At 36.5% G+C, this 23,895-nt stretch overlaps 1 pseudogene; it reads right to left on the bottom strand.

Moving 5' to 3' along the window:
* The window catches only part of LOC102493073 (ATP-dependent RNA helicase DDX24 pseudogene), a 74,567-nt pseudogene extending 51,697 nt beyond the window's left edge, over positions 1–22,870 (bottom strand).
* Positions 22,871–23,895: the final 1,025 nt, after the last annotated feature.

Raw genomic sequence — 23,895 nt, 5'->3', positions numbered from 1 at the left:
CAGCACAATTTCAGGTTCTAGGAACACAATGGTAAATAAGGCAAAGTTTGTGTACTCATGCAGTTTATTTTCTAGTGGGAGAGACAGAAAATACACAGGTAAAGAAACAATTCAAGTATCACCTCTTCATTTTACCTAACAAGTGGTCCAATTCATGTCTTTCCTCTAAACTTCTGTATTAATGACTATTTTGTTCTTAATTATACGTTGTCTTATAAGAGAATTGTTAAAGGAGTATGTTTTTTTTTTTTGAGAAATAAGAAGGAAAGATTTCATGATATATTGCTGCTATTTTCAATATTATATTCAAGAAGGGAGTACACTTGTGATGAGCGATCTCAAGGAAAAGAACTTGGTAGTTACTCCAGGACAGCAGATTTGGGCCCTACACAAACAAGCACCTTCTAAAAGTAGGGCTGTCTTAATAACAAGTAGATGACCTCAAGAATTAGAGACCCCTAGTACTATGGACAGTTAAACAAATACCAGGTAGATGCTTGATTGATTTAGTTTAGGAATATTTAAGCATCAGAATGTAGGCTGAATTAGGTGCTTTTAAAGGGTCCTTAGGTTTTAAAAATCAATGATTGCATTGTTCTTACTTTATGTATGCATATAAGATATAAACACTAGAGACCATCACACTAGAAGTTACTTGAAACAAGAATCACACTTCTTGTTATTTTACTCCCCCAGATCTCTATTGTGTATAACACAGTTCTAGATCTACAATGAGACCATAATAATTACGTTCTCACTGTAATATTCCCACTAGAAGAAGGCCACCGCTATCTGGGACACCACCCTCTGGGATTTCTGGCTGTACTAAGCAAGATCTGAGTTGAAAATACAGTGCTAAAGTCATTGTGCCACACTCCTTTATTTATTTTTTTCTTTTAAGATTATATTTTTAGGGTCCCATGTTCTAAGGTAATAGGCCATGTGTGTGTTTTCACAGACTCATTGTCATGTTCACACAAGTTGGCATCCTCTCCAAGTGTCCCTATCTTACCTACAAGCTATAACCTTAACCCTGACAGTTAGACAGCCTCATTATTCTTCTGTCTATACTGCCTTTCTCTCCATCCTTTATTCATACTTTGTCATACCTCCTTTTTCCCCACCAGAACAAATAAAGAAGCTGGCATAAGATTGATATTAACCCAAAGTATTATCATGCTACAGCGGTATTAGGCTAGGTCCTTCTCTGCACTGAAAAAGCATACAAGTGTCTACCTACCTAGCTGATTGATGAAGTGCTCATGAATTAACATCTTAAGGCTAACTCCTGAGAAAAATCATGGCCTGTGAACAAAGCTTGTGATTCATGATTTCCTCCTTTTAACTTTATTGCTATTACCCCACAAGAGACCACTGTAGTAAGCTAGTTAAGCACTGAAATGCCATTTGAAGAGGTAGATTGAAGAGTCTGTTATGAAAGGAGACCTAAAATGTACGTGAGAAACAAATTGTGATTAACTAAATGTAAACTTGAAGCCAAACACAACAATTAAATTCAGCCATGTTCCTTTCCTTTCGCTTCAGAGCACCAGCTACAATTGGTCTCCTTTCCTTTTATTTATTGACCTGTAATAAAAGCTTGTTGGATGAGTATAACGGGAATTTGCCAACTTGAGGGACTGTATTTTGTCTGGGTATACAGATGGTAATCATCTTTATTTATCTATGACCCTGAAGTTATACCTACCTCAAGATCACTACCAGACTATTAGCTTTGATTCTGCCTTGAAATCTCAATAGCAATAAAGAGTACCTTTTGACACTTGATCAGTCCTCGAAATGATCCTCTCGCACTGTGTTTTATCTAGCCTCATATTTTATCAGGGTTGATATTGTCTGGGTATTCAATCCTTGAGTTGAATAAGCCAAAGCAAGGTTTTTTCTTGTTTCCAATTTGGCTTCTTGAGAGTGACTCGAACAACACAATTTAAGTTGGCTAGCTTGGAATATTTTGTTAAGGGAATATATATATTTATGTATATATATTTTATGTATGTGTGTGTGTGTGTGTGTGTGTGTGTGTGTGTGTACATATATGCGTATATGTATATATATATCACACCAAAGGCTACATGCACGAATCAGGCTGACCAAATTCAAAACACCGACTGGTTGAATTAAACTAAATGAAGGCTGTGAGTAGAAAGAGATAGGGAAAGTTTTAATAAATACCAAAAATACAATTTGACTGAATTGTTGAACCCACTGAACACTTGATTTGGTGTCATGTAGGCAAAACTAATATCTGCATTATGTCTCTTCAATTAAAAAAGGGCAGGAAAAAATACACTAGGATGATCTGAATATAGCATCTACTACAATATTGGGCATACTAGAACTATTCACTAATATAATTGTCAACTGATTCATCTGCCAGAATATCTCTTCAATACAGACTAACTCTGTGCTTGCACATCAATGTTTATTGCAGCATTATTCACAATTGCCAAGAGATGGAACCAACCCAAATCTCCACAAACAGATGAATGGATTAAAAAAGTGTGGCACATATACTCTATGGAATACTACCCAGCCATAAAAAACAAGATGACTCTGGCATTTGATAGAAAGTGGTCAGACATGGAGGATCTATTGCTGAGTGAAGCAAGCCAGGATATGAAAGAAAGATATTGTATGTATACACTTAATATATACCGACTATCCACACTCTATGGTAGAGAGCAAAATATGGAGGACATAAAAGCAGTGAAAATACTTAACGACAGTGTGGAATGGGGCAGGAGATGAGAAGAGTGTAGAGAAGGATAGCAATAGTACAAATAGAGAGGCATGACATTAGTAAGACACAGATATGATTTATTACCTGTTGATAACGTGTATAGTATTCTCAACTGGATTGATCTGAGAAGTATTTCATGTTAGGCAAAGTCTTTTTACAAGGAAAATGATAAACAGTGATTGGCTGTTTAAAAAAATAATTGGAATGATAATAATAATAATAATGATTGGGAAAAATAATGAAAAGCTATTGAATGATACAATGGGGATTTTAATGTCTCTGAATTGACTGATATGCATGGTATTCCTTCTGGGAAAAGAAATACAATACACTGTAAAGTTAAATGTGATTCAATGTAATATAAACAAGATTATGATGATAATAAATAAATAAAAATAATGTATAGACTAACTCTCACGTTCTTTCCTCTTAGCAGCTATAAGGAAGAGGCTTAGACATATTTCTAGGGATAGAGACCAAGGGAAATGAACTTTTGGGATTTTTGTTTGTTTGTTTTCCTAGAAACATTTCATTATCTCTGCCTTGGTTCTGCCCACTGACTCTTTCATAATGTCTGTGCTTTTCTGTTAACATGTCTATTAAAGTTTACAAGAAAGCAAATAAAAGGATCAAAAATTTTCTTGAAAGAAAAAATATACTATAGAATTTAATACCAACATTTCATTTCAGTAAGTCATAATTCACTGGGTTTTTAATAATGTAACTTTTGCAGAATGAAGAAAGGTCAGATTGCTATCCTTAAATCACCTTTATCATAATGACAGTTTTTGTTCTTCCTCACTATTGTGAGATCAATCCTAGCTATCAAGAGGTCAATATTTTCATTATTTAGTATTTGAGTATGATCTAGATGCCTGTTCTTTTAAATCTAGCACTTTCTCCAAGATATTTCTCTGAACTTCAGATAATATCATTGTGAAGAGGAGACAATTGGAGTGCATTTCCTCAGTTTCTCCCATATTGCATTTCATCTGAAAATAAGGTGCAGCTTATATACTGCCAGTGCTCACGGGAGCTATGGTAAATGAAGCTTAGATCCTCTAAAAACAGATATTGAAAAAATGTCATCAAACCTATGCACTCAGAACATATTTGATCAGAAATAAAAATGTGATTGGTAAGAATCTGAGTATTGCTAAGCATCTGGAGGGGGCCACCAGGTGGTATGGTGGTTAAAGAGCTCTGGATTCCCGCATGGTGGACCGCAGTTCAAGTCCTGAACCTGGAGACTTATTTTCTCACTTTCCATCTCTCTCTCTCTCTCTCCTCTCTCTCTCTGTCTCTCTCTCTCTCTTCTCTCTCTCTTCCTTTCTGGAAAAATTAAAACAAATAAATAAAATAAATAAAGTTAAAATAAATCTTTAAAAAAAGAAGCATCTAGAAACTAGAGTGTCATCCAATAGCAACCAACATGTACTCAATTACTTTAAGTTAAATAAGTAAATCTGTATTTGGGATATTACATATGTATACTATCCACTACAGGGAACGAGTCTGTTTAATCTGCTCACATTTATCACACATCAAGACCAGCTGCAGGGAAGAAACTGAGTGAATGACTTCATGCAGCAGCAGTTCTCCACCCTGTGGATAAATGTCACCTGATGGGTAAGTTAAAATCCAGACTCCTGGGTCTTGCCTTCAGGTATTCTGAATCACCTATTTGAGAGCATATAAACCCACATTTTTATTATAGTCTTTCAAATGAATTCAACATAGTTAGATATTAGGCCCCCCCCTTTGAAAAATACTGCCAAGCATAGGGGATGTGTGACTAATCTACGATGGTCACTGAACTATCACTGATGCTAGAAATTTTGTCGTTTGAATGTTAAAATGTAGGATACCCTTGGAGTACCACAGAAACCGCTATGCCAAAATATATAAGATACTTTCCACTTCACAGCACATTTAGATGGGAAAGGAGCATTGGATTCCTGGAAGGCAAACTCTATAAATCTCCTAGTACATTGCTTAGCTCCTGTCCTATTCTTTCCAATGGACTATGTGCTTGCTGAAGGCATGATAACATGTAAGAAAGTTTTCAAAGGCAATGCTTCCGAGTATGCACTAGATAGAAAATGATAACATGTCAGAACTACAAACAAACTCAGGGATTATAGAGTTCGACATAATTATTTGATCTTTTCCCCCCACTCTCTATTAAGATGCTCCCTAGATGATCTTCCCCTTTGTCCAAGCAGGTGATTTCATTTATATCATTTTTAAAGACTTATTTCTTGATCACTGCCCTTGATAACTTCTCAGGTCCTAGCTGCTTTCCAAAATGCCTTAGAGTAGATGACTCAGCTGATGTTCAAGAGCTGGCTAGATCTCTGACCTATCTGATTTACCAGTCACTGATGTTCTACCACTTTGCCTAGTCCTCTAGTGGCTCTGGTACGACATTCTACCATGTTTTTATCCTTTAATTAACACCTTTTAGAAAGTTCATGATATGTAATTACCCTCTTCAGGTAAATGAGAAAAAGCAAAATGCCTCAGTTCCTACAGAGAATACGGTATGAGGGAGTTAGGAAGGCTACTCCTCCGTCCCTGGCTTATTGATCCTATTGATAGATCATGATATATGACTTCATGTCAGACCACTGGCCAGACACTCGGGCCACTGCCCCCAACATTCTGGACCATGGCTATAAAATACCCTGTCTTGGATTTCTATCTCCTCTACAAAGGCCAATGAACTTTTAAAGCTCCACATTTTTTTGCTCCTAGCATTCAAAATCATTTATATTCCCTACTTCTTGAAATACTTTCTTCCCTTAGTTTCTAGTACCAATTGTCTATGATTTTCTGGTAAAAATGAGTTTCTCTGGTTGAAGCAAAGGTAAGAATGGGTGTCCTTAAAGCATGTCCCCTGAGCTTTCCACTTACCTTCCCTTACTCCTAGTGACCTTACAGTATTTCAGTATAATACCAAAGAACCTCTAGAAATTTGAAAAGTGTAAACTATGAGAAAATGTGTCCTAAGAACAATTCTGCTTGATACATAAATAACGTTTACATTTTATTGGGCTGTTGGAAAAGTCATGATGCATTTTTGCATAGATAAATTTTTCATGACATCTGACAATCCAATAGATCATTCAGGGTTAAATCAAATTCCTTTACAATAATCAGAAGACTATCACTAATAATAAATTTCATTGTGTTTTTTGTTTGTTTGTTTGTTTGTTTTTGCTATAGGGCATGTGTTCTCACCAGAAAGAGACAGAGAGACAGAAAGCAAGAAATTACCCCCCGGTGAGATGGCCACACCACAATCCCTTCTCTTCCATTCTCCTCTCGGGATCTTGGGCATACATGCACATGCACATGGCGTAAGTTTAAGACATGGGGTCCAGGACTCGAACCATGGTCAACTACAAGGGAGTCCAGCATAGCCATTACAATATCTGCTGGTCTTGATTTCATTGTGTTTTATACATTGGCATGCACACACACAAATTTGTGCAAGTTAGAAAAAATATGTTTTCATTATAAGGACTGAATGACAAAAGTAGGAGCAACTACCATATTTTGGGTGAAGACTATATGTCAGGCACTACACTGATGCTTTACTGTCTACATATCATTTATTATTTATAGCATCCATGTTAGATAACTATGGCGATTCCCATCTTACAGATGATGAAACTTGATTCAGAGAAATTAGATGGGTTAGACTACCTAAGTGATGAATTTGCACACAGATCTCACTGACCCTGAAGCCTCTTTTCCTTTCACTATACCATGCAGCACTGAAATAACAGTTTCAACAGAATATATAAAAAGCATTTCTTTAAAACTCTGTATTTATTGCCAGTAGAGACAATACAGCAATAAAGCAAAGAAATTTGAAAATAAAAGCTGAGCCAAGAAGCAGTGGGGAAAAAAAATAAAAACACAACAAGTTGGTGTTTCAAAGCAAAGGAGTCCAATGTGCCACAAATCATTTCAATATTGTACCACCCAAATGCTCTCTAATCAGCAGCAGTGCAGACATTTGGGGTTTCACTTTTGATATGAATGTGAAAACTCTGGGTCTAGCATCTCAACACAGCTGTTTCAAGCCCCCTAGGGAAGGACATCGAGAGAGAAGGCGGTGTGGGCATAGTGGAGATTTTGCCAGATGGTTCCTCTCCACATTCGACTTTCCTCAGCATATTTCATTTATTTAACTCTATCCTGTCTGGTATCTCACAAGACAGTTTTATTCCAAAAGTAATGTTTTTTCCCTTAGAATCCTGCAGGACTTAGCATTTTAATAAGCACCATCATATATTCTCTTTTCATAAACAATAGACCAGCTTTTTTATACCCTTGGTCATTTAACTGCTTTCTCATCAGTGTATTTGTTCCTGAAGTCTATCCCGCTTTTATTTATATGAGACATTCTCAACCTAAAGTTAGCATTTTTCCCTTCTCTCACCCTTTCCTTCCTCTCTCTCTGTTTCTGTTTCCCTCCACCCTTCCTATACCTTTCTATGTGTTCCCTGATTTCCCTGTGTTCCCTGTGGGAAACCTCACAGTTTCTATCCCCCCCTTTTTTTTGAGAAAAAAAGACTTTTGCTATAGGGCACAGAGAGAGACAAAGTGAGAAATCAGCCCCAGGGGAATGGCCAAGTGACAATCCCTTCTCCTCCATTCTCCTCTCAGTATTTTGGTCATGGATACACCTTCATCCAGCGTGAGTTTCAAGCCATAGGGTCCAGGACTCGAACCACAGTCTGCCACGTGGGAGTCCAACGCCGCAACCACTACACAACCTGCTGGTCCCTCTAACCTCTTATAATTGACCTTTTTCTCCTTTCCAAAATATTTGTTCTCTCTCTGTTTTCGTAACCTTGAAGGTACCACTTACCTTTACCTGCCCCCTTTATGGGATGCTGTCTGTATCGATCAGATTCCTAGCCATGTCCATACTTTATCTCAATATTTAAATGAGTTTCCATTTCAGAATCCTGCCACTATTCCTTCTCCTGGTTCCAGCCTTGACTATATATATTTTTTTTTTTGAGAGATTTTTGCTATAAGGCACACATGCTCAACAGAGAGACAGAGACAGAAAGTGAAAGGGGATGGCCACACCACAGTCCCTTCTCCTCTCAGGATTTTGGGATTTTGGGCACACACACACATGTGTGCAGCATGAGTTTAAGCCACCGGGTCCAGGATTCAGACCAAGGTTGGCCACATGGGAGTCCAGAGACGTAACCACTATACCATCTGCTGGTCCCTACTACAAGTTTTAAGCTCTACCTTGAGTACTGTATGCCCTTGTGCTAATCCTATACTCTTGTGTTTTTCAAGCTACTAGACATCTTGGGAGTTCAATGAAGTTACTCTAAGGCCACTACAGAACAAGGGAGAGGCTCAAGTGTTGTGGCTCAGAGATACCCACTAAGGAAAAGTTCAATCAGAGCGGCTCTATTTGTATCTGTTTTTTAAATTGAATTTCATAGATTTCATTTGAAACAGTCTGCTGAAAGATTTGAAATCTGCAGATCTACCCTTTACCATTAACCTAGACTTAGAAACTCTGCCATTAATTTATGACTCAATTAATCCACAATCCTGGTGCTTACAGCTAGAAGGTACAAATTACTCTATGAACAAAGATAGGACATCAGCTTAAAACATAAAACTGATTTGAGCTCCACAGTGTCAACATTTGCTACTGCTGAATTTTGTTTCACTTCAAAGAATAAAACATGGGAATAAATTTGAGAATCCCAATAAATGTCATATCACAGGACAAAGGAATATTTCTACATGAAATAATATGAATGTAATCATTATATTAAATATTTATTTCTATAACCACCTAAAGCACTGAAATTTGAAATACTGCAGAAAAGAATTGTGAATGGCAATAGCATCCTAGCTACACCATAATTTAAATTTCCTTTCACAAGGGCAGTTTCATCCCAAAGCCTGGGAAAAGGGAAGATGGTGGCATGGGAGCCAACTGAGTCACTGTGGCTTCCTTATTATTTTCAGAATAAAGTGAAGTGGAACAGCAGAGAAATGGCTTCAGAAAATAATGTGCGATCAGCGGTTAGCATAATGGTTACATTGCTGGACTCCCACTTAGGCGGCTATGGTTCAAGTCCTAGGCCCAGTGGCTTAAAACTCACACTGGAAGTGCATGTGTGTGTGTGTCCAAAATCCTGAAAGGAGACTGGAGAAGAAGAAATTGCGGCATGGACATCCCCCCACTCCATGGGGGGGGGGTGACTTCTCGCTTTCTGTCTCTCTGTCTCTCTCTCCCTCTCTCTCTCTCTCTGGTAAGCACACATTCTCTATAGCAAAAATCTCTCTAAAAATAAATAAGAAAAAAGAAAAGAAGATACTTGTGGCCTTTGGCTATATGTGTCTCAGATAACTTATTATGGATTTCTAAATATGTCTAATGCTTCCTTGTGGCTATTCAAAGGGGACTTTCAACCTGAGTATCTAAAATGGATGCCACCATGATGGTTTCCCTGAATTCATAGGTGTGGTGTTGCTCCAGGTGCTAGTGTATCTGTATCTGCTTTTCCTCCAAAAGAAGCCAATGGAAGTTTAGGGATTAATTTCTGCAAAAAACACAGCTTCCTCCAATTGAGTTTATAATAAATATTTTATGAAAACTCACATTTGGAGATAACTACTTTATCTACACAGCACACATTAATAGTTGATTTGCCTTCCCAAGCCCCTTGTCAAGAGTGTGTTCTCACAGCTCCCGATGAGACTGACCCTTCTCTCAGACACCATAATCAATTTTACCTAGAATGGAAAATTGACCATAAACTGGGTTCAAGAGCCTGCTCTGCTTCTTACTATATGACATTGAGCAAGTTACTTAAGCTCTTTGAACTCCATTCACCTCATTATATAAGAAGTATAATAATAATGATAAATATATCACATAGGTACAGTATGATTTAAATGAGATAATGCTTGTCAAATGCTTTACAGCTATTAATTATCCTTAATATTGCTGATTTTTTTTAGAACAAAAATATTTAATTTCATCAATGTTAGGAAATTGCCCTGGCTCATACTTTCACTGAAATGGATTATTTGTGCTTCTGTTTTCTGTTAAATTGAACTAAAAGAGATACATCTAGAAATATGAAATAACTTAAATGGCTCCAACTACCTAATTCTCACACTCAAATACCTCCAAAAGTCTAGACATTGATGTATAAATTGGTTCAAAAAGAATATAATAGCAATAGGGAATGCTGAGGCCTATGGAAAAATGAAGAGTATATTCAAATGCATGGTGTACGTGTGTCTCCTTTTCTCCCACTCATGCTGTGGTTAGAGTCATCCATTTCCAATCTCTGCTGAGGAGGCTGAACAGAAATTACCTTACCCATGTTAGCTTTTCACTTTTATCTTTATATCCCCAAGGCATACTCCTGTGTAAGTCATGAGAATTTCATGGCTACTGAAAATGCATGTTATTACCTCAGAAAATTCCTTCTGGCTGTCCTCCTACCTCACAGGCTGCTGTTTCTCAGTCTTCTGCTGGGTACTTATCCTCTTTACAACCTCCAAATGAGGTGTCCCACATCTCAGTCCTAAAACCTTTGTTCTTCCTGAGTCAGTTCTTACACTCACATTGTCCTGTTCTCCTCAAAACAGCCTAGGAGGTTTTCTTAAAAATCACTTCCACCTAAGAGTCAACAAGACTGTGCATGCTCTGAGCCTTCCTCCTCCTTTCTGGCCTCATTTTCTATCACTATTTCCCCTACTCCACTTTGCTCTTGTCACAATGGCCTCTGTAGTAAGCACTCTTTATTAAATGGCCCCCCAGTGATCCCCACCTCTTGGGGATTATTCACACCCTTGTATAATCCCCTCCTCTTGAATGGAGAATGGACTTAGTTTCTTGCTTCTAACAAATAAAAAATGACAAAAGCGATGGGATATCACTTCAGAGATTGGGTTACTCAAAATGATTCCATCTTGCTCACCCCTTCTTGCTCTCTTGCTTGCTCAGAGGGAAGACAGCAGCCACATTTTGAATTTCTCTATGGTGGGGTCACAAACAAAGTGACTCAAGGATGCCTCTGACCCACAGCCATCAATGAGCTTAGACCTTTAGCCCACTGTGAGAGTTGAACTCTGCCAGGAGCTATGTGAGTAAGAAGCAGATCCTCTCTGAGTCAAGCCTTGAGATGATTGCAGCCTGCCTAACACCTTGATTTCAGCCTTGGGAAACAGAGGTTATCTAGGTAAGCAAACCTATATTCTTTACCTACAGATATTATGAGATACGAAATGTCTTTCTTAAGCTACTACGTTTGGGGATAACTTATTCGACAATAAATAGCTAAATACAGCCTCCTTGAACACACCAGGAACAGTCTTACTTTAGGCTTTTGCACTAAGTGTTCTCTTGCACAGAGTGCTCTTTCTCCAGATGGTAACAAAATTTTCACTTTTACCTCCTTCCAGCTTTGCTCAAATGTCACTTTCTCAGAGTAGCCTTCTCTGGCCATTCTTTATAAAAATAACAAACATTCCTCAGCACTTCTGATATTCCCATACTTACTTCTATTTTTCTCTGTATCACTTCCCCATACACACACAAAAAAATATAAATTATTACCTATCTACCCAATTTAAACTGCATGTTCCATAGACAGCTGTGACATTCGTTTTGTTCACATTATATTTCTGTTCCCTAGAACTGTCCCTGGAACCTGTGGGGCACTGTATAAATGTTTGTCAAATGACTGGATGTTTCCAGCATCAGCATACAGAAACAAAGAGATTTTTTTTAAATAATATTCAGGACTGAGGCTTGAATCAAGAATCGAGAAGATATCTCCACTGATAGATTGTCTCAAAGGCTAGGAAAGAGACAGCAAAGAATGCAGAAGTTCAGAAACATTAGGACAAAGCAATATAATTGTATTAAGAGAGTAAAAGGTAATACCTACAGTAGTATCTGGAATTAGAGTGGTAAACAGGAGGTGATGAGAAATGGTCACACTAGGACATATTTTGAACAAAAAGTTGACAAAATTTGATTATGAATCGAACACTGCAGTGTGAAAGAAAAAGAATATATGGGTTACTTCAAGTCATTTGACTTAAACTGAAAGACTAGAAGGTATAATAGCAAGGGAGGACAACTATAAAATATTGAAGACAGCATGGGAGTGGTAATGGGGGTGGGTGGGAGGAGGTCAGGAAAAAAAACAAACAACACATTTAATAGAAACAAAAATTAAAAGTTACCTGCTGATGATAATGTATATGGTAATGTCTTTGTCTTGACTAATAAGTACTAAATGTGTGATGGGAAAGACCATGTCATACACTGTAAAGATATATAGCAATTAAATGTAAATAAAAATTTAAAAAAATAAATATAGTAAATAAATAAATAAATGTTGGCTTTTATAGAGTTAGATAACATTACAGGAAGAGAAGTTTTGTGACACATGGGGTAACAGAACATCAAAATTTCTGGTTTGGTTATGTTAAATTTTAGGCATTTTTAGATTTGCAAATACAGTAGTTGTAAGCTATAGTATAAATCTGGGTATCATCCCTAGGCCTGGATGAATTCCCCTAAGGGATAGGTATATATAAAAAAGAGGGTGGAAGGTTTAGACTTGGGAATACTCTGAACATTATAGTTTAGGAAAACAAGGATTCAACAAAAAATGGTAAGTAGGTGGAAAATCATGAGTGTAGCTTTCTGGAAACAAAATTCAGGAAGTGTTTCAAAAAAGGAAGGAGTGCATGTGCCCATGGAAATGTTCCATTCAGCTTTCCCTTGTAGGGGCCTAGTTGACCACCTCTGTGGCTTCAATGCAGTCTTCCCTCTGAAATCTTATTCTGTAGTCTGACACCCAATGCCTCAGTGTTGGGAAGTGAGGCCTAGTGGAAGTATTTGGGACATGGGGACAGTTCCCTTATAAATAGGATAAAGCTATCTTAGCTCTTCGTAATTAGTTCCTATGATACAGGTTGTTATAAAAACACGTAAGCTGCCCTCAGGTCTCTCTCTCTTTGTACACACCCATTTTCTTTACTGCTTCCTTTCTCCATGTTGTGATTAACATCAAAGGCCAGCCAAATGTCTGCTCCTTGGATGTTACAGCCACCAGACTCAAAAGCCAAATAAACCTCTTTTCTTTCCTTTTTTTAAAAGAATTATTTTCTTTAATTTTATTAATTCATTTATTTATTTTAATTTGACCAGAGAGGGACAGAGAGAGAGAGAGAGAGAATGAAAGTGAGAAAGCAAGCCGCCAGGTCCGAGACTTGAACCGCAGTCAACCATGTGGGAGTCCAGCACCCTTAACCACCATGCCTTCTGCCAGCCTCAAACCTCTTTTCTTTATAAATCACCTAGTCTCTGATATTTTTTCTGTTATAGCTATATAAATGGACTAAAATCCTTTCATTATTTCCTAGGTATTACATTGAAAAATAAAAGGTCATATGGTCAAATAAATTTGAGAGATGATAAATTCAACAAGGTTAAAAAGGTTTCTTTACTGTAGAATATGGAAGAATCCTTATATAGTAATATGCATTGCGAAATGACTAAAAAAGGCCATAAAATGCACAGTTAAACGAGGATGTAAGGCATGAAGGGGTTGACTTTACAAGTCACCAATCAGACCTAGGTTTAGGGAAGAGGAAGGAAGAAACTGTTATAGTCTAGTGAGAAATAAGAGGACATCCAGACATAGTCAAATTATTGGAGTTTATGGACTAGGGGAGGACTCCTGTCTCTTGAAACCTGCAGCCCCAAGTGAAAGGTAAGGGGTGCTTATAAAGGCAAAAATCTCATTCTTTTCCTGGTTGACATGGAGATTACAAGAACAAAGCAAGGTGGGCTTGAAAGGGTAGGGGGTAGGCGTTTACAGTGTAGAAGCAGTTTACAGGAGGGAAACAAGCAGGTTAATCATTCCTAAGGGTATGTTTCATCCCTCCCTAAACACAATGGAATCTTAATGGTCAGGGCAAATGAGTCTGGTGACCGTTGGTTATATTGCCATGGAACACCTTTGGGTATGGAGTTTCAGGTTATTTAGCAAGGACAACGTGAATGTCAATCACTATTTACTCTAGGCTAAAGGAAAAACACATTTGCAATATAGAAAGGAGTTCAAAATGGAGGTGTTCCTGCTTCAAACCTTGGATTTTGAGCCTGTATTCAAGACAGGAGACAGAGAAAAAAAATGAGGAACCAGCAGTTGGCGTAATGGCTACGTCACTGGACTTTCATGTTGTCAACCACGGTTCGAGTCCCGGACCCGGTGGGTTAAACTCAAACCTGGCACTTGTGCGTGTGTGTCCAAGATCCCCCGGGGGGGGAATGGAAGAGAAGGGATTGTGGTGTGGCCATCCCCCTGGGGGGGGGGGGAGTGATTTCTCGCTTTCTGTCTGTCTCTGTCTTTCTGCCGAGCATATGCGCCCTATAGCAAAAACCTCTCGTTAAAAATTTAAAACAATAAAAAAAAAGAGAGAGAGGAGACAGAAGTCTATGTATACATTGGTAATATGCTACCAAAAATGCATAAATAAATGAAACGTCTATCAATCCAATCCTACTTCTCATTGGTCTGCACAATGATTTAGAGTAATTTTCTCTTTTTTGAAGGACTTTCAAAGGATAGTGGTTTTCAACAATTTAGTTTTTAGTTTAACTTCCACAGTGAATCATTCAACCAACACCTAATACATCTGGAAACATAGGGACATAAGGGATTGTGCATAAGTGATTTTTTTTTTTGGTAAATCACTTTATGAAATGAATTTTTTAAAGTTGCAAAGTAAATAACTCTCCTTACTTCTTGTGGTGTTTATGTAAAACCTTAAATTGGAACTAATAGTCATTAGTTCTGGAACAAAATTACAGCAAGGAAAAAATACTATCACACTCAACTTTGCTCATATACACTTCTTACCAATACGATCTATTTTTTTAAAAAAATTATTTATTTAATTTTATTTTTATTATTATTATTATTATCATGATTTAATTTGACCACAAAGAGAGAGAGAGAGAGAAAGGGAAAGTGAAAAAGCGAGCCACCAGATCTGGAACTCGAACCATGGTAGGTCATGTGGGAATCCAGTGCCTTAAGCACCACACCACCTGCCAGCCCTGATCTATTCTTTAGATCAAAGTCATCAAGAAAGTTTGATGCTCCCTAGTTATGTAACATAATGTAATGAGGCCATTACAATAAGAAATAATTAAATCACCATCATTATCAGTTTGTCAGTATCTGCAAGTTTCATTTTATATAGTACACAGAATTATGCTTGGAGAATAAATAACTCATCACATTATGGTCCCAATATACTTCTATCTTTTCTATAAAACAACACCGAAAAATATATGCTGCATATTTTAACATGTAGTCTCTAAACAGTGATGGAACTGGATCTCTGTAAAGTGGTCTTTAGTTAATGTCCTATAACCTGGTGGAAAGAGAATGAAAATTCAAAATATGTGATGCTATTTGCTGGTTATTGCCCTATCTCCATTCCATCAGACATCAGCAGCTTTAACAGCTGCTTAAAAAGTTTACTACAATGGAGAACATGACTGCAAATCTGAAACTTGCTATTTCAAGCAAAAAAAAAAAATCCAAAGAAGTGAAATGCGATCATGGAGTTTAACAATTAGTTTAAGTATTAATAACAAAACAAAACTGTTTTACATAAAATTCTGAAAAAAAGTGAGAATTCTTGTTATTGAAATTTTTAGGTTTTTGAAAAAAGTAATAATCAGAAACTTATTTGGGATTTTGAATCACTTTTGAACATCTTTTTCAATCACATCACCCACTTTCCTGCCTGAAGAAATGCAGTCTAGAAACTACTTGGAACCTGTGGGTGATGATGACTGATTATCTTGTAGGGACTCAGAGCTATCAATCTGCCAAAGTCTTGGACACAGACTGAGAGGGCAAGTGAAAGGAGTTATTTACATCGTGTTTCAGTTTCTATGTCAAGCACTTTATGTACTTTATCTCATTTGATTCTCAAAAGAATCCTGTGCATTAGGAGAAATTAAGTGATGCCTTAGTAAAAACATTCAGGATGCTGCTATTCCAGGTCTATTTCATGCTGTTTGGATATACACTCATTTCAGGACATTCTCCAAGAAGTAGTTTCTCTTTTTTACACAATCCTAAATATGAATTTATTTTCCAATCAAATATATGTCTCCCTCTCTAGAAAGCAGAATATAGCAGAAAATTTAAAAAGAAAAAGAAAATCTAGTCGATCAAATATCCTTATTACCTGAATTCTGCTTAAATCAGATTCTTTAGAAATTTAATTTTCAGAAAAAACATCAAATGAAGGAACAAAATGCATCCATTTGAAGAATTCCCTACCCAACTTTGTGTTTAATGACATTTATGAAGAATCTACTCTGTGCTGGGAGCTGTGTTAAGCGCTCTATCTGTAGTGCCTGTCAGGGTCCAAGTAGGAAACAGATGGTGCACTCAAATGAAGTAATTGAGAGTTTAATGAGGGGACAATTCTAAAAAAAAAAAAAAAAAAAAAAAACAGGCAGGGTTAAAGGATGGTGTAGTTTACCAGGATTAGCAATAGCCAGACACCCTTTACCTCTTTTGCTTAAGGAAAAAGGGAGAGAAGGAATTTACTGGGCTCCAGAAAGTACTGTAGCAGTAGCTGTAGAAGAGAGCCACATAACAGGAGCTGTGGGCCTAAGATAGAGGAACACAGTCACTCTCAACTTGTAACAAACTGGCAAAGAGACAACTGCGGGGTGATCAATACCAACAGTCTCCTCTTAATTCTGACTTCCTGCTGGATGAACCCAATTAGAAGCTGGACAGCAAGGGAGCTTCTTGATATGGGGCAGTACAACCCAGCCACTTAGGACACAGAGCCAGGTAGGACAGGGATCTAGAAGGGAAAAGGGAAACCATCCAGTACACATGTTTTGGAATGTGTGCATTGGCACAAGGTAGGTTAGGTCTACTATAATCTTCACCATGAAGATTAATAAACCGAGATTTAGAATAATTTGCCCAAGTTCACAGTGCTAGTACCTGGAGAGAAGAATCACATTACAGTCCATCTAAATCCAGAACTGTTGCTGCTAGCCACCACCCAAATTGCACAGCAGAATCACTCATGCAGTATTTTAAAATCTCATCACCCAGGACCAAACTAGAAATCTGCTAAACCAAATCTTCTGAGAAGGCCAGGAATGTGTATTTTAGGTATTCCTTCTGGAAAAAGAAATGTAATACACTGTAAAGTTATATGTGATTCAATGTAATATAAACAAGATTATGATAATTAATTAATTTAAAAAAAACACTGAGCCAGAGCAAAAAACAAATAAATAAAAAGCAGATGACGCAGGTACGCCAGGGTTGGGAATCATGAGTTTTTGTTATATATTTTTTCAAAAGTGACTTTGGGCAAGTCATTTAACCTCTTTGAGCCCCAATTATATTATCAATACACTGTTGGGAAGATATAAGCCTTCTAAGTCTATTGTTACAATTAAATAGGGTATCATATAAGAGGTCTTCAAAGTACATGGAAAATGCATATTATGAAAACCTATGCATGAATTTCAATTTTTTTTGCACCAAATAATCCTTTAATTCAATTTTCCCGTGGACTCATATATATATATGTGAATATATATATATATATATATATTCACATATATATTACAAATATATATATACAATATATATGCACACATATATACACACACATATATATATACATGTATATGTGTGTGTATTATATATATATATATTTTTTTAATCTAGTATATTTTCTGGCTCATGGAAGATGCTCAGTAAGATGCCCATTCCCTTTTCTTTCTTGTCTCTTTACTTTGTCCGCAAGACTGGCTTCAGAGTAGCTGACCCAATCACCCAAATATATAGTTTTACATTACTTAGTACTAAATCTTTCAGAATTCTCATCTTTGACCCCAACAAGATACAGTTCATCCAACACCTACTAGTCACAAGACACTGTATTTATACTAAACTCAGAACAATAAGAAAGTACAAAACACCTAATAAATTGGAAAAAATACTAAGAACATTAAAAATGCTAATAATCTCAGCCCAGTCACAGTAGCATAGGTGGTAAGGTGTTGGTGCACATTACTGGAGCCACCTGGGAGGCCCAAGTTTGAATTCCAGGTCATCCAGAATAAACACTAAGAACATGCTTGGTGCACCCTCATGTGGCTGCTATCCTGCCTGGCTGAAAGGCTGAGGAGATGATCAAAGAATGACAAGACCAGTCAAGGTCTCTCTCTCTCTCTCTCTCTCTCTCTCTCTCTCTCAGGAAAAAAAAAGTGGGGAGCCAGCAGATGGTGTGGTGCTTAAGGCACTGGACTCCCACACGGTCAATCAAAGTTCGAGTCCCAGACCTGGCAGCTTTAAGATCATTACCAGGAACATGTGCATGTGTACCCAAAGTCCTGAAAGGAGAATGGAGGAGAAGAGATTGTGGGTGTGACCATCCCCCATGGGGGATGATTTCTCACTTTCCCTCTCATTGTATCTCTCTCTCTTTAGCTAATGCAAGCACTCTATTGGCAAAACTTTTTTAAAATTTTAAAAAAGAAGAAAATAACCTTTTTAAAGTGATTTTATTTAACTTTATTTATTTATGTTAATTTGATCAGAGAGGGAGAAAAGAAACTTTTAAAATGCTAATAACCCTATAAATCATGTATGATTTTTGCAAAATAATACTCATTATTTTCTTGCTTCATAGAAATAAGAAGTCCTCAGCACTAAAACTTGCCTTCAATACTTCTCTCCCTGAGTATGATCTATGTATGGTGCTTTACCACTTCTATGCTGCTGACTCACACATCTATAAATTCAGTATTGAACTCTCTTCTGAGTCTCAGATTCAGATATTCAAATCCCTACTAGACATATCTACCTAGATATTCAACAGACACCTCCTACACATTTCCAAAACTGAATGCATAATTGGCCTACCCACATCTCAACTTCTCTACCCCCTTTCTCAACTGATGGTACCAGAATTCAGTCAAACTAGAAATCTGGTAACTATCTCTTCCATTTAAGTGGTAAGAAAAATCTTATCAATTCTTTGACTATACTATAACTGAATTATCTTTCCTCCATTAAATGAATGTTAACGTTTCTCATTTTTTCATGCTTACAAATAATATGGCAATAGACATTCTTTTACATGTCCTTTTTTTTTTTTTGCTTTTTTAAAATAAAAACATTATTGTCCAGATTGTCTAGTTTTTTGAATAAGTAATACCTTGACATGGCTCAAACGTCCCTTGCACACTATATATCATCCACTCAGAAACCGCTCCATCCATCCCCCAGGTACTCCTCTTAGTAATTACTATGTATTCATCCAAGGTGTTTTTATGCATTTACAAAAGACTATGGATATACATTATTACATCCTTTTAAATGCAAAAGATTGTATTTTGTTTGATGTTAAAATTCATTTTAAAATTAAGTAATGCATTATCAAGGTTTCATATGAGTTAACTATAAGAACCTGATTCTAGGGAATGGGAAACCTAAAGATGATTAAGAAAACTGAATAAAAGGTGAATATGAATGGGCCAATTTCATTGACTCTTATTAAGTGAATTTAAATATCTTTTATCATCCGCATTGAAAGGCTTTACAGACCTTTAAGGTATAAACTAGTTAATGACTTTGATATTAACTAATATGCTAAGGAATATATATGGAATTTTTATTAGATTCGTTGTCTAAAATTTATGATTGAAAGAGGCAAGAGTGGTGCAGGACCACCTAAATCGTTCTACATTAAATTACACACTACTGGCATGTTCACTGATTGGAAATATTTCTTAATTATGCTCATTAAATTTTTTGTGGGCAAATGGTAACCCAGGGAGATGGAAAACTAAAGACAACCTTCAGTTAATGTTGAAATCATTTTTCTCAATAACTATGAAACACCCCACCTACAAAGGTAAAAGCAAACTGCAACAACTTTTTGCAAAAGTCATTCGAGAAATGTATCATAAGCCTTTGCAATGATGTTCATACCTTTTAACCTAGTAAATGCATTCCTAAGGATATATATCAGAAATGGGCCAATTTCATTGACTCTTATTAAGTGAATTTAAATATCTTTTATCATCCGCATTGAAAGGCTTTACAGACCTTTAAGGTATAAACTAGTTAATGACTTTGATATTAACTAATATGCTAAGGAATATATATGGAATTTTTATTAGATTCGTTGTCTAAAATTTATGATTGAAAGAGGCAAGAGTGGTGCAGGACCACCTAAATCGTTCTACATTAAATTACACACTACTGGCATGTTCACTGATTGGAAATATTTCTTAATTATGCTCATTAAATTTTTTGTGGGCAAATGGTAACCCAGGGAGATGGAAAACTAAAGACAACCTTCAGTTAATGTTGAAATCATTTTTCTCAATAACTATGAAACACCCCACCTACAAAGGTAAAAGCAAACTGCAACAACTTTTTGCAAAAGTCATTCGAGAAATGTATCATAAGCCTTTGCAATGATGTTCATACCTTTTAACCTAGTAAATGCATTCCTAAGGATATATATCAGAATGCAAAAAAAAGATAGAATTGATTGTTTATAAGGGATTTATTTTTAAGATTTGGAAACAAATGTCTATGAATGTGGTAACACACATTTTGATACCTCTTTAAAAGGAATATTATTCAGTATACAAAAACAAGCATGGACAAGTCATCAAATAATTGTAGTGAAAAAAAAAAATATGTGACAGAATTGTGATCTCTCGACTGATTTGTGAAGAATGTTGGCAAGTGTGTATACTTAGATCCTGATTGTCTGATACACATAAAAATTAATAGAGAGAAATATACACAAACAATAAATGGGTCATTCTTTGATGTTAGTATTATTACTCATTTTTAATTATTTCTACTTTTTAAATTATTTAAATGTTTACAAAAATCATGTATTGTTTTAAAATCATAACCAAGTTATTTTTTTTAAGTCCAAATGGCACACTGCCTGTAGAAATTACATTGCAATAGTCAAATCAAAAACAAAAGACTTTTCCTTCTGGCTATTATGGACTAGTTTGTAGCAGATCAGTTCTTCATCTCTGAACAACTAGAAATGTTGGATTTTAAAAGGAATAGTCTTAACAGATCAATTGGTATAGGGTTTTCTTTTTGAGTGATGAAAATATTTTGTAAGTAGGCAGAGGTAGTTGTTGCACATTATAAATTTACTAAATGCAACTGAATAGTTCACTTTAAAATGGTTAATTTTCTGTAATATGAAATTTGCCTCTATTTAAAAAAAGAACCTATTTGAAGTCATCAGTGAGTTACCAAACAGCCAGAAATTGAAGGATCAAGATTCCAGAGCAAAGAGAAGCTTACTAAGGTGAACTTGCCATTCTAGGCTGCAATGCCCCTTTGAAACACATGTTAATTCATCAGAGACTTTAAAGGGCTGAGAAAATGAATAGAAAGAGGCTTCTAAGAGAGAGAAGTGTAGCTCTCAGCAATCTCATTGGTGCTGGACAGATTTAGAAAATATTATAAATTGGAGTTCCAAGCCTGCCAAGGAAGAGAAGCTGCAATAAATGCCCTAGTACTTTACTTTGGGACCCTTGAAGGGATATATTCTAGTAGTAAGAGCAAATCAGAAATAAGTCAGATTTTTACAAAAATTAACTAAAACCTAATCTCCAATAAGTTTAACCCTGATAAGACTGAAGTCACCTGCTACTCTTCTAACTTCTTTTTTTTGTTTGTTTAATTTATGACAGAGCACATATGTGGGCATGGGAAAACAAGAGAAAGAGAGAAAAGCTTCCTTCACAGGACTTAGTCATGTCAAAATCCCTTTCTCCAACCCTCCATCCCACCAAGATCCTAGGTATGTATGCATATATATACCCTGTGTGTTTTCAGGCCTAATACGCCAGGGTTTTGAACCATGATCAGCATGTGGACTCCAGCTCCTCAGTCCGGTATGCTACCGGCTGTCATAGAGGCTGGGCCCTCTAGTTTTTGGTAAAGGCCAAAGAAAATTCTCTCTCAGGAAAAAACAAACAAACAAACAAAAAACAATATTCAAAGCTTCAACAATTTTTAAAAATTTTGTTGCATAGATAATTATCAGGCATATGAAAGACAGGACCAAGAGAAATAAAAAGAGCCAGTAGAAACATAATAAAGAGGTTAGATGATGGGTAGGTTAAATGATAGATCAACAGATAGATGATAGATAATAGATAGACCTAGGCCCCTCGATTTTGATGGGGTTACCCATAAACCCATTCTAAGTTAAAAATATTGTTAAGTCAAAATTATATTTAATATACCTAACCTGGGACCAAAAGATGGCATAATGGCTATGTCACTGGACTCCCATGCAGTCGACCACAGTTTGAGTCCCAGACACAGTGGCTTAAACTCACACCAGACACGTGTGCGTGCGTGCCCAAGATCCTGAGAGGAGAATGGAGAAGAAGAGATTGTGGCGTGGTCATCCCCCCTGGGGGATGATTTCTTGCTTTCTGTCTTTCTGTCTCTCTCTGTCTTTCTGGCAAGTGCACGTGCTCTATAACAAAAACCTTTCCAAAAATAATAATAATTATAAAATATATAGCTAACCTACTGAACATCATAACTTAGCCTAGCCTACCTTAAATACCCTCAGAACACTTACATTAGCCTATAGTTGGACAAAATTATCTAGTACAAAGCCTATTTTTATATAACATGTTGAATATCCCACATAATTTATTAAATACTGAACTGAAAATGAAAAACATAATGGTTATATGGGTACTCATTATTAATGTACACAGCTGAAAGCACACTGGACCTGAAGAATATTTAAAGCACTGAGTTAAAATTAATTGCTGAATAATGGGAATGCTACAGGAACAGGGTCATCAATTTCTCTCTCTTTTGATGAGGCTCTAGAATTGCTAGTAGAAGGCACCGGGGCATTAACACCTGTTGATGATTTAGCAGGCATAGTGCTCTTCAGGATGATTTCAGATATCAAAGTCTTGCCCCTCATCTCAATCGAATATCATACCACATATAACTAGTGCAGGAAAATGTCAAAATTCAAAATCTGAAGTACGGTTTCTACTGAATATAGCACTTTCACACCATCATAAAGTTGAAAAATCATTAAGTCAAATGATCATAAATCAGGGAGCATCTGTTTATCTAGCAGAAATGTGCACATGTATGTACACATGTGCAAAAAGACATGCGCAAGAATGTTCACAGGAGCACGATTCATAATACACCAAAACTGGAAACAACTCAAAAGTTCATTAACAGTGAAATGGGTAAGTATTGATGTGCTCACCTACTGAAATCAATGTAGCAATGAAATGAATAGACTACTGTTTACATTCAACAAGTATGTGTTAATCTCACAATGTTGAATTAAACCAGACACAAAAGAATATATAGTCAATAAAAAGGTCAGAAAAAGGCAAAACTAACCAATAATAATAGAGGTCAGGATAGTGGTTAACTTTGAGGAGGAGTAGAGGAGCGACTGTGAGGGGACCCATATGGATCTTCTGAAGAGCTAGAGACGTTCTATTTCATTATCTGGGTTGTGGCTACACTGATGTGCATATTTAGTAAACCTTCATTAAGCTTTCATTTATGATTCATGTACTTTTAAGAATCTATGTTATGTTTCAGTTAAAAAAATTGTTTAAAAAATCTGAAGTGGAGTGATCTGTTACTAGGGAAACTTCTGGGGTATATTTGCCTGCCATTCACGAGGAGTCAGGAGTTACTGTACCAAGTTCTGTGCTTGGTTCCTTGGATGGAGCAGAAATAAAACTAGAGGCATGATCCTCGCTTTGGGAATTGTGTGTCCTGAGACAAAAGGCTTCCAAACAACCATCCCATCAACCTTAAAATATGCCCATGTTTTTAAATGAATCCCTCTCTGTACTATCTGACTTCCCTAAGCATGATAAATGTCTCAGGAATAGAATGAATTTCTTTGTTAGCCAATTTGGGCAAGAGCTACTTTTTCTGTGAATCTTCTTAGAACTGACTGAGAGTCATTAA

The sequence above is a fragment of the Tupaia chinensis genome, unplaced genomic scaffold (assembly GCF_000334495.1).
Source record: "Tupaia chinensis unplaced genomic scaffold, TupChi_1.0 Scaffold000135_1, whole genome shotgun sequence".
NCBI lineage: Eukaryota > Metazoa > Chordata > Mammalia > Scandentia > Tupaiidae > Tupaia > Tupaia belangeri.
This window is presented reverse-complemented; position numbering and strand designations above follow the sequence as displayed.